This window comes from Dermacentor albipictus, chromosome 1, assembly GCF_038994185.2.
Source record: "Dermacentor albipictus isolate Rhodes 1998 colony chromosome 1, USDA_Dalb.pri_finalv2, whole genome shotgun sequence".
NCBI classification, from domain to species: domain Eukaryota; kingdom Metazoa; phylum Arthropoda; class Arachnida; order Ixodida; family Ixodidae; genus Dermacentor; species Dermacentor albipictus.
Genome location: NC_091821.1, coordinates 91,440,474 through 91,457,121, shown reverse-complemented (window position 1 = coordinate 91,457,121; position 16,648 = coordinate 91,440,474). Strand labels below are relative to the sequence as shown.

At 45.7% G+C, this 16,648-nt stretch overlaps 1 long non-coding RNA gene across 1 annotated transcript; it reads right to left on the bottom strand.

Annotated features, from left to right (window-relative positions):
* Positions 1 to 1,989: 1,989 nt before the first annotated feature.
* LOC135920798 (uncharacterized) lies at positions 1,990 to 4,700 on the bottom strand. The gene is made up of 2 exons (XR_010570314.1): positions 4,275 to 4,700; positions 1,990 to 2,895 (listed from the first exon to the last, which is right to left on the bottom strand). It is a non-coding gene; the product is annotated as an uncharacterized lncRNA (long non-coding RNA).
* Positions 4,701 to 16,648: the final 11,948 nt, after the last annotated feature.

The following is a 16,648-nucleotide window of genomic DNA, read 5'->3' as shown; positions in this document are numbered from 1 at the left end:
ACACGCACGGTTCTTTCGCTTGAAGCGCGGTTGATAGCCCTGCAATACGATAGCGCATGAGCGCAGTCACGTGGTTTTACTATTTTATATTTCGCGGGCTTTCCTTAAACGCCAAAAAAAATCCACACGCATCATGTATGTCGCCACACACACAAAAAAAAATTGTATCGGTCGTTTCTGAACCCCCTCTGCCATGTAACAAAACTCATAAGGCCCTAAAGTAAATATTTAGAAGTTTGCATAATTGATCCTAGTTAATTAACTAATTAAGCGAAGCATAAATCATACTCTAAGGAGCGCCACATGACTGCAAACCATATGCCGTTCGTTTCATTCAGGTGCGGTTAATATGCGTTTTTCTTAATCCCTTGGTTAAAATTACGGTAAACACCCTGCACATAGCCCCATATCATGGAACATGCATTTTGGAGCACCATATCGCTCGCTGAAAGGCATGAGCCAAGGCACTCCGACAGCACTATTGTAAGACTTGATACATATTTAACTAGCGCAAACACAGACTAGGGACGAGATGAAGGAGCACTGAGGACACTATAGTAGGTCGTGTCCTCTGTCTAAGTCTCCGCTAAACGTAAGCCTCTGTGCTTCTTGAACTCGTTTCACGTCTTTTTTTTTTGCGCCAGTTAAATATGCCCCAAGTCTGCAATACGCACCAACAAGCCTCGCCCTCTTCACTAATAGTACTATTGAAAGCTCCGCAACACCCTCTACACAGACGCCGCCACGCACCTACGCCGACCCCTCACACAGCATGCGTGACAAACTCAAGTCCAAGAAGGCGCACCTGCTTATTTCTATAGCACTACCATTTTCGAAGCTGAAGCAGCAGCTATTGCGCTCATCATATTCTTGTACCGAAGCCGTGGCAAAACACCACAATAGTCACTTGCTCGTAAGCGGCCTGCCCGCAACTATGCAAGAGGACGTATATCTACCACAGCCTATATAGCATTCCTAATAATCACACGCCTCAGACGCTAAAAAACATACGGTGATATGAACCCCCAGCCACGAGTCCGTTCACAGGGGCCAGCGCGCACACACTGTAGCCTAAGCATACGCTACCTGAAGACCTCAAGGGAGAGCCGATTCAGAGTCAAAGAGGGAAACCACGTTCAATACAACACGATACTGGAACACAGTCGCCTTTCGTCTGTACCACCACCCCACAGAAAACGCCATGCAGCCTATATTATATGCGTACAAACGCCTACACTGCGAGACATACGCATCATTATAACACACAACATGCGAATGTTCCTGCATACTAACACAGAACAAGGTGAAGGCTATGCTGTAGAACGTGGACCCCAAGTGACCAGCGCTAGCCAGTCCGGGGAGTCCAGGAGAGAGAAAAAGCCGGAGGAGTCTTAAAGGACCCTTCCCTCCGCACGACGCTCAAGGTCCGAAACAAAAGCCAATGCCCTAAGTGCGTTTTATTTACTTACTTATTATTTATTTACTTAATAACGCGACAGCGTTAAGTACAACCTACAGAATGATATAGCGTGTGATTGTAATTTGAATATACCAGAATTCTGTTACGCGGAAACTGAAATACGAACCTCTGTTCTAGTGTTTCTACCATTCATAGAGCGGAGCGGCCCCCTCATTTCCTTGCAACACACCATCCTGATCGCTGCGGTTGCCTGGAAACGTGGCAAGCAGTCAGGGATCATTGAAGGCTATCGCGTTCCACTCTTAAAGGCGAAGCTTCAGTGTCCGCCAAATTTCTTTGTGTTTGTTTGTTTGTTTGTTTATTATGCATTCATGATACACTCCGTTAGACACAAATATACAGACAAGTGTCCCAAAGCTTCAGACTGAATCGGCACCTTTGGCTATAAGTCACAAAAAAACAACAAGAAAATACTAAAGCAGCTAAATAAAGAAGAGGATGAAAACAAATAAACAACCGCAAAATTATCTGGGGCAACGCAAGCGCATAAATTGTACAAAACGAAACAATGCTGTAAATAACGTTCAATAATCGAGATACAAGTATAACGCATTCGAAGTATTCGAATCTACGTATATGCTGTAGCATGCGCCGCGCGTTCTCCTGAACCGCGGCGATCACGTCGTGAGGGAAATTGCGACGTGGAACGACCATGCCCGTGTGCCAGCAGGTGGGCCTCTTGGGCAGGAAGAACGGTGCGTCCGCCTCGAGGAACAGTTGACCCTGCGCCGTCACTTGCGCGGCCTGGACCAGCGGTTCGACTCCCGAGAAACCCAGCACCGGCGTGATGGCCAGGCAGAGCCGCGGTAAAATGTCCAGCCAGCACTTCGCCTCGGTCCAGTCACCCGGAAATCAGTGCTGGTGTACGATGCAGTCAGCCGGAACCATCTCCTTGAGAATGCTGATCTTGGCTGCTGTTGCGTCCCGGGAGTGAATCACCAGAGGCAGGCGCCAACGTGCGGCCACTGCGAGCTACCTGGGAGACACTGTCTGCCACAGCTTCTTCAGCTTAACCTGGTCGGGCACACCGTCGTCTCCGAGCCAGTTAGCGCAGTCGAGCTCGAGCTCGTCCAGGGCTACCCCACTGCGGTTACACCGAGGGCCCCGCGAGAGTGGCACTCAAAAGCGTCCCACACACTTTCGTGCACAGTTTTCCACGTGTAGCGCTTCTCGAACGTTTCTGGCTCGCAAAAGTTCGCCACTTAACTTTCGTGGGAGTAATGGAAGGCGTCGCAGCGAGTGAGACGGAAGTGTGTGAACGACTTGTTTTGACCAGTCTGGGTGAATATGTAGGAGACCACGTGGCAAGCCGTATAGATCAGGCCCGCCTCTAAGGCGACCGCGTATGGCAATTCCCTGATTCCCGAGGGTCGAACCCTGCGCTGTGAATCTGGTGGATCCATCTCCTTAGAAACCTGTGTAGATAAAGAATGCGTCGGTTTTTAGTAAGCAAGGCGGTGCTGGCTTGTAAGAAACTACAAGACAGCGAGAAACGAACACAACTTCTGCGTCATTGAATCTGATTATGATGGTGATCCCAAGCACAGAAAGAAGGATTGGTCAAGAAGTGAGCGGTAGCACAGCAATAAAATCGCACTTGCTGCTTCTATCCTTAATAGATCAAGCAAGAACGTGCATTCTTTTGAGAATATCAAAGCATTTTGTTTCAGTGATGGTATGACAGGCCAGATTTCGCGTTTCTATAAAGATTTTTGAAGGGCTTAATTCCAACGATATTGAGGAATGATTAACTAGGGCCGTAAAGCCCCACATTTCGTCTAACAATTATCTGTCACCCCTACGGCCCTACTAATGAGCGAAAATACCGGAAGTATCTACATTACCGCACATGTAGGGCCTTGTACTGAAGCAATTAGGGGAATTATGCAGTATGCACTATAATGCAAAATACTCTGTCGACCTATGTCGTCGTGATCCTTCTCTTTTCCTTCATCACTCACGCCTCTACACTCTGTCACTTCAGCATTTCAAGGACCAAGTAGAAGGAAAAGAAAATACAGACACTACACCACGCCACAATGAGAACATACACGTGCACTCAAACGCTTTCAAACGCAAATTCCTACCTAAACAGAAAACAGGGAAACACGCTTACATGACCAAACACTCAGGACGCACATGCGCCGCTGGTTTGTCTACCTTTATACAGTGATTGCAGTGCCACTGTGCATATTCTGTTCCTCACGCCTATCTTATACCTCACGCGTTTGCTCAAACGAGGTGGGTAAGTTGGAGGTCGGCTAACGTGCCTGGTTTCTAGAACGCTAATGACTTCACGTGATAACTTCACCAAGCGATCGCCACCTTTTTGCTTTCCACACGCACATGTGCTCCATGGACTCATTCTTTTCGCTACGATATTAATCTTCTAACGACCTCACTTTCTCATTAGCAGCCGTGTACCGCGGGGTGTTTATTTCTAAGGATTAAAACTTGTTTCATTCAATACTAAGCCTATATATAACAGTTGCGCACAATTGCGGTCAAAAAACATCGAACTATATCCAAGTGCGAACGAAGCCACTGCAACAAGCATCTCCAGCCTCCACGACGTCTACTGCTCTGTTGGAACGGAGTATAGTCAGCTTTGGCACGAGAGGAGTAGGCGCGCTAACATGGCCTAGTGGTTAGAACATTGGGTTGACGAGTGCGAAGGCAGCGATTCCATTCCACTGTCGGTCATGCATAAGTTCTAAGTGTGACGAGACTGGAAAGGACCTACCGACCTTCCGCAAAGTGTCTAGAATGAGTGAAAGAATGATCTGCATCTCACGGGCATCGGACGCGTGGATGTGGCGGGGTTGGCGCTGGCTCTGGATGGTGAAGACATCGAGGGTGTGAGGTGGCTGGTGCGAAGACGGGGGCGGCGACGACGCGTGCAAGGTCGTGGGTCAGGGTTCGCTCGCGGTTGTCCCAGGCACCCATATATGCCTGTCCTCGGTAGCTTAGTCGTCCTGGATTCCGCCTACTGGTTCCTGGTTATTCCGGAACGCCAGGCGGCCTCCACCCTCGCACCCACCGCCAGCTTCGGATCGTTGGGGGGTCTCCAGGAATGCCAGCCCCGTCCGATGTCGTTCGCTGAAGGCAGCCGTCGCTCGTCTGATCGGCTTGTCCCGCGATGACACCATTTTGTGCGCACGCACCACACACGTGGCCCAATCACAGCACGCCGCCTATTCCGAACACCACGATGCCACCGCTCATTCGACCATGTCGCACGCACACGTGACCCAACATGATGATGATGACGATGAACCTCTGTCATGGCTCGCGCCCACTAAGGGGGAAAGGCCAAGAATTTGGCGGCAGGAGGTAGCTAAAGGAAATTCTTGTCTGAAAACGATAAACGCAAAGTAAAAGAAGAGAAGAAAAGAAGAAGTAAAAGAACACCACGCCAGACTTCGTCGTTGTCGTTCTCTCCTTTTTCTTTTTTTCCCGTCTTGTCTTGTCTTGTATCCTCAATAGTGGCGCGTACCGACTATGGGGGAGTGGCCAAGAAGCAGGCGGTTTTCCGTATACATTGAAGTAAAGCGAAACTGTATTTCAATAGAGAAGCGTGGGGCGATAGAACTGTAATTTAGAAGTGTAATGAAAAAGTGTTAAGAAATTTGATAAAAATAAGTTAAAGTAAAGAAATTAAATAAAACCTATTGATAATTTTTTTTAATTCAGGAAGGTACTCTTTTTGCCTCTCTAATAAAATTGTAAACTGCAAGAAAAGCATCCTTATGGCTGGATCCCAGTGAAGTCGCCCCAAAGGAAAGAATGGTTGGCGAGGATAGCGATAGCTCAAGTTTGGTAAATGAGTATTTTAATAGTTTTCTTTGTCTTAGAAAGCTTCGGCACGAGAGAAAATAGTGTTCGATAGTTTCAGGTGCACTGCAAAAAGAACATAGAGGGGACATTGCGAGACAAAACCTGTGCAAGTAAAGATTTAGAGTAGGTATATACGACATGTCAATTTTGTAAAGGAAACTTCCAATTACCTTGAATAACACCAATTATTATTCCATGGGAAGCCATGATGATGGAATTCAGAAGACGGTGTTAGCATGGATATTGCAGAATTTTGAGATATAGCGAAATTTCTGTACCTAGCCGTGGTGACATAAGCTGATGTTGGCAAAACAGATAGGACAGGGCCGTTGAGGGATGCTCGTGCGGGTGAATCAGCCATCTCCTTTAAGTGCAATCCATGAGGTCGTGGTACCCAAAGCAAACATACTTTCCCTAAGTACGGAGGTACCATCGAACGAAATGTCCTTTGAATTCTTGAATTTAAAGATGCAGTTAGTGCTGTACATACAGATAGCAAGTCGGTCACAATAACAGCTAATGGGTCATTTTGGGGACGTTTTCGTAATGCTAATATAATCGATAATAATTCTGCTTGAAATATAGGTGTGAAGTCGGGAAGGCGATGGGAGTGAGACCATTAAAGATATTCAGAGAAGATCCCCACTCCTGCCTTCTCAGTGCAAACAGAAGCGTCAATAGCTATTACAGTGTCAGTGGTTAGCTGGTGTAGATATAAATGTAGATATAGGTGTAGATGTAAGATATTTATTAAATCTCACCTTGGTAATAGTTTAGCATGATTTGTAAATATATCCTCGAACTCAATTTTGAGGTCTGGCAAGGCATCATTTGAATGGCAAACTTGGCGTATGGACACATCAATTTTTGTAACTATGCTTGCACAAATATTATCTGCCGACTGTGAAATTTTGACCAGGATGCTTGAAAAAACTCAGACGGTTCAGTGATAAATGCAAATTGCGTACGTCTTTTTAAGAACTCATAAATTTGCAAAAATGTCTGAACCATACGTAAGCATGCGGAATCTGCAATCTAGGGTGGGTATATGAGCTTCCTGATATAGAACAGCGTTGGAAACGAATCTAGGTAGCCCGAGGCATGACCGTAAAGCTTCTCTTTCTAAAAGTATGAGAAGTTTATTTTGTAGGCGGGGCCACCGGAAAATATTACCCAGCCGAATTCTAATATGGGCCGAACATACATATTATAAATAATCAATAAGGTATCCCTGCCCAGTCCAGAGCGGCGGTGGCTGAGCCGGCGGAGCATAGCTACGGCACGTTCTGCCTTCGTTTTAATATGTTCAATGTGACTGCGCCAGGTGAGTTTGCCATCGTAAATAACACCAAGGTACTTGACTTCGTCAACTTGAGGAATGATTTCCTGTCGGTATTGTAAAGATATATGCACCTGTACGGTTAATGGGAATACTAATACCGCACTTTTGCTAATATTTAACGACATACATAACACCTCTAGCCATGTCTCCAGTATTCCTAATTCTGCAATGACTGTTGAGTGAATGTATATTATTTGCGGATGTAAAAAATGCGATATCGTCCACATATATACAAACATGTACTTCCGGAGACAAAGGAATTGTGCTTAGCGAAATGTTAAATAATATAGGGGAAAGACGAACCCTGTAATACACATCCTGCCTGCTTGTGTTTGGACGTCAAAATACCGTTTTGGTAACAATAAAACTCTCTATCCCTTATAAATTCATAGATACAAGCTGTTATATATTTTGGGAAATTCATAGACTGAAGTTTATCGAATAGAATACTATGTTCTACAGAGTCGTATGCTTTTGATTCATCTAACGTCACCAAAGCTGCATACTCTCGCTTGTGGCGAGCAAGTTTAATGCGGCTCTCTAAATCTGCATAGGCGCACCATATGGAGTCGCCCGGACGAAATCCAATCTGACAAGTACTGAGAAGGGCATCAGTCGAATAAAATTTTTTATACGGCCGTGAAGAACCCTTTCTATTAATTTGACATTTGAGGTAAGAGAAATTGGTCTTATGTTTTCCAAGTCAAGTCCAGGTGATTTTTTCTTTACTAGTGGAATAATTTTAGCTACTCTCCACTCTCTTGGAATCCATCAGTTCTTGAGAAAGAAATGGATTATGTTTAGCAGGTCCTGAGGCGCACAATCAAATAAAACTTTTAGCATTCCGGTTGTAATTTCATCTGGACCGGGGGCTGACGGCGGTAACGAATAAATAACGTCTTCAAGCTCTGTCGCTGTTACTGTTACAAAGTCGTCTACCAAGGGAGGTTTCTTCAGTCCTATCGGCAATTTATGTGTGAGACGTCACGCAAGTCCTTGAGCAATTTTCTCAAGTGATTCTGATAATTATTTTGTTGATAGGACGACAGATTCGAGGTTCACGGGCGCCGGTATAGCTTTCCGAGATCGAAGAAATTTAAACAGGGCTTTTTTATTGCTAGACTTCTGGAATCATAATCCTCCTTCGCTTTTGAGACCGTTCGTTTAAACGTGGTAACTATACATGTATAATCAGTCCAATATACAGGATATTGGTTGTATAAAAGCTTTTTCACTGCAGATTTGCTACGTCTGAAATCTCTCTCGCAGTCAGAATTCCACCAGGGGCAATATGATCCACCCTTAGTAGATTGCACAGCAAATTGAGCTTTTTTTTATGCCTGTTTTATATCCCTCGCCATGCCCTCCTGGGCCTGTACAGCTGATTTTAAAGCATTTAAAAATTTTTCGCAGTTAACAAAAGTGCGCATATTATTATCTAAACTGGTTAACAGGGTAAGCAGTTCAAAAATTATAGGGAGGTGAATCACTGTTAGTTCCAGAATCTACAGTCTTCCAGGAGCTGACAGGTAGCAAACGTAAGCTCTAGGGCAGGTCGCGACTGACACCGAAAGAAATTATGTGCTCTCGAATTTAAGCAAGTCAAATGATTCTTTAAGACCCAATCCCACAAGCGTTTGCCACTAGTGTCCGTTCGGAAAGCCCACGATACATGATGAGAATTAAAATCTCCCACTAGTATGGTGTTCTTCTGACTGCGAGCCATAGATGTATCTAGATAACGGGTATCTTGCACTCCAGTGGGGAAGTGCGTATTAATCATAGAAAAAGGTGTGCAACCAGGTCGTATTATTTCCAGTGATAAGATTTCACAGTCTCGGGACATTATCTTGTATGCTATAGTAGCTCTGTGGCAGATTTTTGATGAGACAAACAAAACTAAACCACCGCCTCGGGATAGGCGATCCAATCGAAAACATGGGAAATGTTTTACATCAGAAGATTAACGAACAGCAAGCCAGGTTTCCCGTAAAATAACAATATCTTGAGATTGTGTAGAAATAAGGTATGATAAATATGTTGCAGCCGAAAGTATGGAACGACAATTCCACTTAATTACTGTTAAAGTTCCTATGGTGAATAAATCCGAGCAGCAGAGACTGCTTGGTCTAAAACGTTCTCTTTTAAGGAGTCCTTCTTAGTTGGAATCTCTCTAACGTACTTTTTTCCTTGAAGTTGGTAGGAGAGCTATATTTTTCACTGTCGGTTACCTTGTTCGTTTAAGAGATCGGGGGTCCATATCTATACCTTGATTTTCCATCCCATCTGTGTCGGAGAGACAGATTTGGTCGACTTTCTCAGAAGTTGATGGCTTTGATGAATCGTTATTTGTGAATGGCTGCGCGGTCGACATTTCAATAGGTGGACTCCGTGGTAGACCCGACACCAGATCCTCAGTATTGACTTTATTAGTTAGTTGAAGCGACGGAGTTAGATGTGAGGACAGCACCTGAACAAGGGAGTCGGTGAGATTTGTCATGATGCACTCCATTGCTTTCTCCAACGCCTTTTCTACGGAAGCTGCCACAGCCTCAGAGATTGAGTTCTCCATACACAGAGTTTGACTGGTCGTTATACCAGCATACCCTTTAGTACTGATCTGAATTTCTCCAATCGCCGGTTAAAAACGGCCTCTGAGGTGCAAGTTTTGCCAGCCAGGTGCGAAAGCGGCGTCGACTTTTCCTGGAAAGCCACCGCAACCCTCTAGCCATGGCGTCACTAAGTCGACTGTGTGCGGAGAACAATACACACGTCCTCGACTCTATGTCGCAAGAGCCGAGATGACTTCGACAAACTAGGCTTTGCGACGGAATATGCTACCGCCGAACCGGTCTGCTATGAGCAAGGGAGTCCCCGAGGGAACGTAGTTGGAGGCCCCTTCCCACGCACCGTTCCTGACGTCAGCCCCGAGTTCAGCGAAGACCATCTGACCTCGCTTGGGGACCGTGAACCTGTGCGGAAGTGTGTGTGTGTAAGCCCACGCGCAAAGAGGCGGCTCGTCTACGATGACTGGTCGAATAGTTTTCTCACCTAAGGATCGAGGGAGGACCGATTGTTTATACACCGCTGTTGTGCGGCTGCTCAGGGTACTTTCTCTCGCAGTCATGCTAGACTGATGAACTGAAACGTCCTTATGTAGATACTGTAAATAAACCCATATTCCTCGTTCTCGATGAGAAGCAGTCCTTCCCTTCAACAACGTCCTCAGCGTGGATAAGTTGGACGACGGCATGGGCTAGCTACCATCTAATTCATGCCCGACACCATTCTTGACAACTGGTTATGAACGGTGGGATTAACCTCCCAATCCTCACAGGCTTGACAACGAGAGCATCAGCGTCTATCAATTTTTTCGAGGTTTTGCACTTCTTTTGACCTTGCAGGGCGATTCGGTTCACCTGCGGGGTGGGGACCACTGCAAAGGCAGCAGGACTCATTTCGGGAAGAACAGACATTTGAATGATGGCCTTCTCCACAAATTTGGCATCGTGTGTTGGACCTGCAACCTTTTATGGAGTGCCCAAACCGCCAGCACTTTACACACTGAAGGACACGCGGTGATAGAGGCTCAGCTCGGTATATAATTGGCCATGTTTTGATTTCCGATGGGTGGTTCATTCCAGCGAAAGTAGCTATGACTGTTTCTGTGGGCATGCGCTTATTATCAACGACGCCGCTGCAACGATACATAGAAATCGCGCCTGGCACTGAAAACATTTCCAATATTTCTGCCGGACATAGACTTACGTCGACACCGTGGACGTGGCCTTTGGTACATGAAAGATGATGAGGAATGAAACTGCTCACCGGATGTGTCGCAAGGACATCACACTTCAGTAAATCTTGAACACAAGCCTGGTCTGACGAGCAGCAAAGGATGCCCCCTCGGTCAAACTGCCGAAACTCGGTGATTTCTTGAAAACTGGCCGACGCCATCCGGAGTTCGGCTTGAATTGCTTTGGGATTCTTCATGCGAATTACTCCGCCATCACTCGGAACCAAACCCACAGGTACGCTGCTCGTCCCACTGCGTAAGAAAAGCTCCACCGGCAAATCAGAGTTAGGAACAGAAGCCGACCAGGTGGAAGGAAGCCTCCTGGCCTGGCGACGAAAGTGGCATTGCAGTGAAATAGGAAATTACTCTGGAAGGTTAACAGATATTGAAACAAAATGTCAAAAACAATTACGTAAAAGACACGGATTAGAAGAAAACCGCCAGCTACTTGACCAGAACCAGTGTTCGGGAGCTCAGGCACTAGGACACGTCAGCGCGCTGCCCCGTCTCTACAGTGTGTTGTTTTATCACTTTTTTTCTTCATCCAGCCCAGCCTCCTTAATTACCCCCGTCCCGGTTCCATGCTCAAAGTCAACTACTAACGGTAGTTACCGACTGGTCGCATCATATCATCATCATCATCATCATCATCATCATCAGCCTAGTTACGCCCACTGCAGGGCAAAGGCCTCTCCCATACTTCTCCAACTACCCCGATCATGTACTAATTGTGGCCATGTTATCCCTGCAAACGTCTTAATGTCATCCGCCCACCTAACATTCTGCCACCCCCTGCTACGCTTCCCTTCCCTTGGAATCCAGTCCGTAACCCTTAATGACCATCGGTTATCTTCCCTCCTCATTACAGTTCCGGCCCATGCATATACAACGTGCAAAATAATGCCTTTGACGCAATAACATGCATAAATAAATTACGCACATTTTGAAACTAAAGTAAGGTCATCCAAAGGAAATCCGGACGAGTGGTGGTTATTCCCCCGTGCAAACGTGATACAGGCGCCGTATTCAGGACTCGAGAGCAGCGTCTATGGTTTGTGCTACCGAGCGCAAATGCAAACAGCCCCTTGTGGCGCATGCTAGAAAAGCTGTCGGGCTCTAAATCAGCGAGAGTCACGACGCCCCCTTTTCTCGCGCCGCAACTGCAGCGTTATAGTTCGCAGTTGACCTCACGCTCTTATCTTTCCTCCTAATGGCTATGTGGATCCACCAAGAAGTGTTTAGGGCAATTCATCCAGGAAGATACTCTGTCGCTATCGCGGGCGGAAGGACAAGTACTTCGTTGGTAATACGACGGGCAAACCCGTTGTCCTCGTTTTCGCTTCACTGTGGAATGCATCACTTTGCACTGCGCTCCGTCCCGACCCCGTTCCATCTTCTTAGCCATAGAAAGAGAACGCAATCAGAGATAATTCCTTGTGTGATCTGGCAGAAACGTTGTAAAGCGAACAGCAGACAAGAAACGTATGCGGCTCAGAGCAGATGGCGCTTGCGGACTATACAGCTAAAGTCGAGTTCTGAAAATAAGAATAAGATTTGATGCTGAGGAAATGGCGTCGCTAGCGGGCACTCTTCTAATAACGCACTTAATTTTATTTTAAAAGGAACGTCAATTCGCGATGCACGTAGACGTCATTTTAAGCATAATGGCTCATATTTTCTAATGCTACGTGATACTAAACCGGGTTGCGGGCCCGCAAAGTACGGTACTGCCATAAACAGTAGCAGAATAAAGCAACACAGGAAGAAAAAAGTGCATTCTGGCGCGCAATTTGCGCTTAGTTCCCCACCCCATCCCTTCCCTGAACTACGGCGTTTACTGACTTGGGATCGTCTTTTTCTCCACCGGTCCTACCACAAGACCATACATCAACTTGTAAAGATAATTTCTTCATCCTTTTTTTCTTGTACGTTGTTACAAGCTACTCCTGTATATCTCCGGCACCGTGTTTCCGTGGCAGCCTGCGTGAATCATCTCTGCGAAACTTGCCGTCGAGCAGTTTTTCAACTGCGGCGTCATTGGGATGCGCGTATCTCCTCGCTCCCGATAGTTCCTTCCTATGTGTTGAATGAGGTGGAGCTGCTCCGGCATAAGTAATGGCGGCACCTCAATGATCGAGCTTATCAGTGTTCACCTCTTCTGAGAAAATATAAAGTAAGAAATAAATGTTCGAATAAGTCCAATTGAAACCAACAGCTTCCATGCAATTTCCGCAAAGAACTGAAAAAGCCAGAACAGAAGCTCTAGAAATCGAACTTCACGTATGGCAAGCGTCAAAGACGCTTTGCCAGTTCGATGGAAAGCAGTAAAAGTTAACTTCGGGCACCTTTAGCATCTAAACGTGGAAGTGATGCCTTTGGGTTTAGGGATAAACGTATACGTGCTAGCGGTTATTCTTATCGTCTACTTTTCAAATACTGTGTTTTAGCATATTGTTTTCTACCTGTACCCCTCCTACTTATATCTCTTTCTTTTTGTTGAAGATGAGCTGAAAACAAATATTGCTTTTCTGCGATGTATTGGAAATTCTGCTGACGATACTGAAGCTCGCGTATAAACGTCCAGATAGTACATTTTCGTCGGTATATTACTCTGTTTCTCCTTGCGTTTCATCATCCATCACTTCACTTCACTCAAGGTCTCTACAATGAGGTCGTCAAGCAAGATTTACATTCGCGAAAACAACAAGTAGCGCACTCTAGCGGCTTGCCCAGCAACAACAATGCTACTGACGCATGGATTATACGGGCCGAGGCGCTCCGGAGTGCTTGACTCGCTCGAGATAGCATAAGCACAGCTCTAAGTTGCAGAACGAATATACACGTTGTACGAAGGCAAAATTCAGGTGCCGACCAAAGCACGTTCATATGAAACTTGCACGCCCGGACGCCTTTTCCGAAGACCAAGACGTCATAGCGCTCAAAATGATTCTGTCGCCGTCTTTGGCGATGACGATATCCATTTGGCGTTCATTTAAGGAGAACGGCATACTGGAGTTCGATGACATACGATGCAGTGCTGCCGTTGGTGAAAAATTATGTGGCATACCTTGTGATTTAATATGGAAGAGCTAAAGCAGTTGCTGTTCTGTTATGATAGAAATCATCCGATTGTAATCGAGGCCAGTCTTCGATGCGTCGTGGAACTATGTGGTCCAGGAGGCGCCCGAAGTAGAAGATCCTTAAGACTAGGTCTATTTGCATCTGTATATTTCAAACATTATGCCGAATAAAAGCGGTATGGTGCTATCGATCGGGTTCATCAGGATAGCGTGTTGGATGAGTTGGAGCACAGTTCTGAGCAGTGGATACTTCTTTTAATAATGAAATAACACTGAATCAGTCTAGCTGGATTTTCTGTACCGAACTTCTCCCTCCCGATTTTCTCAAATTACTTTCCTACGCACTTGAGCGAAAGAGCTAACAAGCTATATGGGGTTAATATGCGTAGATCGTCATGTACATGTTCCAAATATGGTGCGCGCAACGTAGATTACATGTATAAAATCTGACAAGGCCACATTTGTATAACACTTAGCAAGTTGTGCGCGTTGCACCAATTGCCACCTTCATTTTTTTTTTTGCTATTATAGGCCGTGTAAACTGAGTTTTAGTATTCTGTTATCCACTCGATGCAACTCTTTGTGCAGTTGGCCTTGTGAAGTGAAGTGGCCTTGTGTTCACATCGTTGCTTCGACGCACATTCATTCGCCGTAGTGTCAACCACGTCGACATAACAGCGTTAGTTGTTACGAGCTGTTTCTGTGGCGTATTTGTCCAGTTCCTGGTGTTTGTCCTGGATGTCCCCAGGACAGAGCAAAGGGGAAACCCCGCTTACTAGTGACGCAAAATGAGCATCGAATCGCCATCGCAAAGCGAAGGTGTAGCGGGACTGGAGCTCGGCGCGCTAACCGCTACGTAAACACGACGCGTTAGCTAGATGTAAGGAGAGAGTATGATTGCCCTGATAGGTAAACGAACTCGAAGGTGTGCGAGGAGCGTAGAGTCTAGTGTACTTCGAGAAGCCCACTCAACTATTCAAATCTTCCACTTGATGAATATTTGAAGCGCTTGAAATATTTGGAAAAATCTCGAAGCATTCGCAGAAACTTCGCGACAGGCCATTGCCGCCTGTCATCCTCCTCCACAGATTCTACAAAGAGGCCTGTAAGTTGTTGCTGCTGCATTTCTCGTTAACTGTTGTATATGTCGCCGGAATAATTTAAGAAAATAAAGTCCCTTACACTCTGCTGACATTTCCACATCAATTTGTGTACGGAAGAGAGCTTCCATGCTGTGTGCAGTTTGCGATGCACAGATAAATGAAGTGTACCGTGGGTATACACGATAAAAAAGAAAAGACACACACATCATGAACGCGAACCTTCTGCAGTGCTTTTCTCTACCGCTTTCATTCTTTTCAAATCACTTTGTTCCTCAGTGCCACACACGCGCACTATCCTCGAACAAACCATGCTCTGTTATTTTCTTCCTGTCAGAGGAACTTGCGTTTACCTGCTGGAACGAACGGCGATGTTCCAATTCATGGACATCTGCACTTCCAGCGTCACGCAGAGTGCTATAGAAAGAGCATAAAATTGAAGGCGCCTCGAACAAAAGGCCGCTCGCCCGCCCAGGCAACATTTTTCCTTTTCCATGCATGACTTCATCCTGCGCCTAGCCTCGTGGAAAAGAAATACACTCATAAGATATATTCGTACCGCGAGCTGCCTACATAATCAGTTGCAGGACCTTTCTTCTAAACAAATAGCTGGTCCTCCGCGTTCCAGTTTATTTGCTATGCAGATGTATGTACAGTTATAACTTTGACGACACTTTGCTGTGAACAGGCTACCAGGGTGGTCCACAAAAGGGCACAATTTTCAATTTTAATAGCGGGCGAGTTAAGTTGGAACGCAATAAGTTGTTTAGTTGGAAGCGGGAGTTGTCAATACGCTCTGTCTTTCACCAGTATTGGCATTTGCTTACGTAAAAGCGTGTCCTTCTTGGCAGGCATAGACAATCCACCACTCATGATAGCGATGGTTGGAATGACATCCGTCATCACTGCAGCAATGGCCAATCGCAAATGGCAGTTACGCTTAAAAAAATTGTAAACATGGGCTCAGGGCCTTTATAATGCAGCGATTCCTTTTCCCCGGCTATATTCCTTTTTTAAGACCCACCTCACACGACAACCTGGTCCTGGCAATAACGTAATCGTAGCGCCGCTCCGTCCACTGACGTAGCTTGAAAAGGTGTAGCATTTGAATCGAATCATTACATTATACCAGCCCAGCTATCTTTCAAAATAATTAGTAAATGTTTATATTGTTGCGCGAGAAAATCGTACGTATTCATAAACGGCAGGTTCAAGAACAGCACATGCAACGTTAGAGATCGGGTCGACTTGTGCGCGCGCCATAACGTTGCAGCCACAGCGTTGCTCAAACACTGGTCATCGCATCTTCACCTGCGTATCACAAACCACCAGCGCCTGTGACAACATACACGTGCATGCTAAAAAGTTCGCGCATCTGTTTACCGGACAGCACTAAGCTTACACTCTCTTCATAATCGCAAAATAGGCGCTTAAAAAGCAGCCTACTGTGCCTTGTGATATGTACGTGTTGCCGCGAGGAGAGCTTCAACGGCAATACAGCGTACCAAACAGAAATAACAACGTGCATAAATATTTGTATATGCATAACACAACTACATATAAAGAACTACAACACGTATAAAATAGTGCACGCTTTATTTTTATCACGCAAAATTAAGTACCAGAGTCACGAATGCTGCATTGTGGCATTTGCTTGGTGCATCACTGTGTCACTTCGACGCCGACAGCGATACCTCTCTTATGCGTTCATTTGCTGCGTGGAATCGTGTTTGAATTATGAGACAGTGATTTTGACTTAACATTACTTTTCTGCGCCACCCTCCTTTCTGCTGTTATGGCTGGGCACAAGTGGCAATTACGAGCACTAGTTGCGAAGTTAGTAGATTCATCACAATTGACTAAACCCACAAACTCAACAGAAAGAGGACCGAATAGAAAAGTACTAAACCAGTCAGCATAACATTCCCCGACTTTTACAGCGAAGACATATATGGCTAGGTTCTGGAAAAAGATGTGTGCGTTATCGAGCCATGTAGATTGAGAATTTCTCCC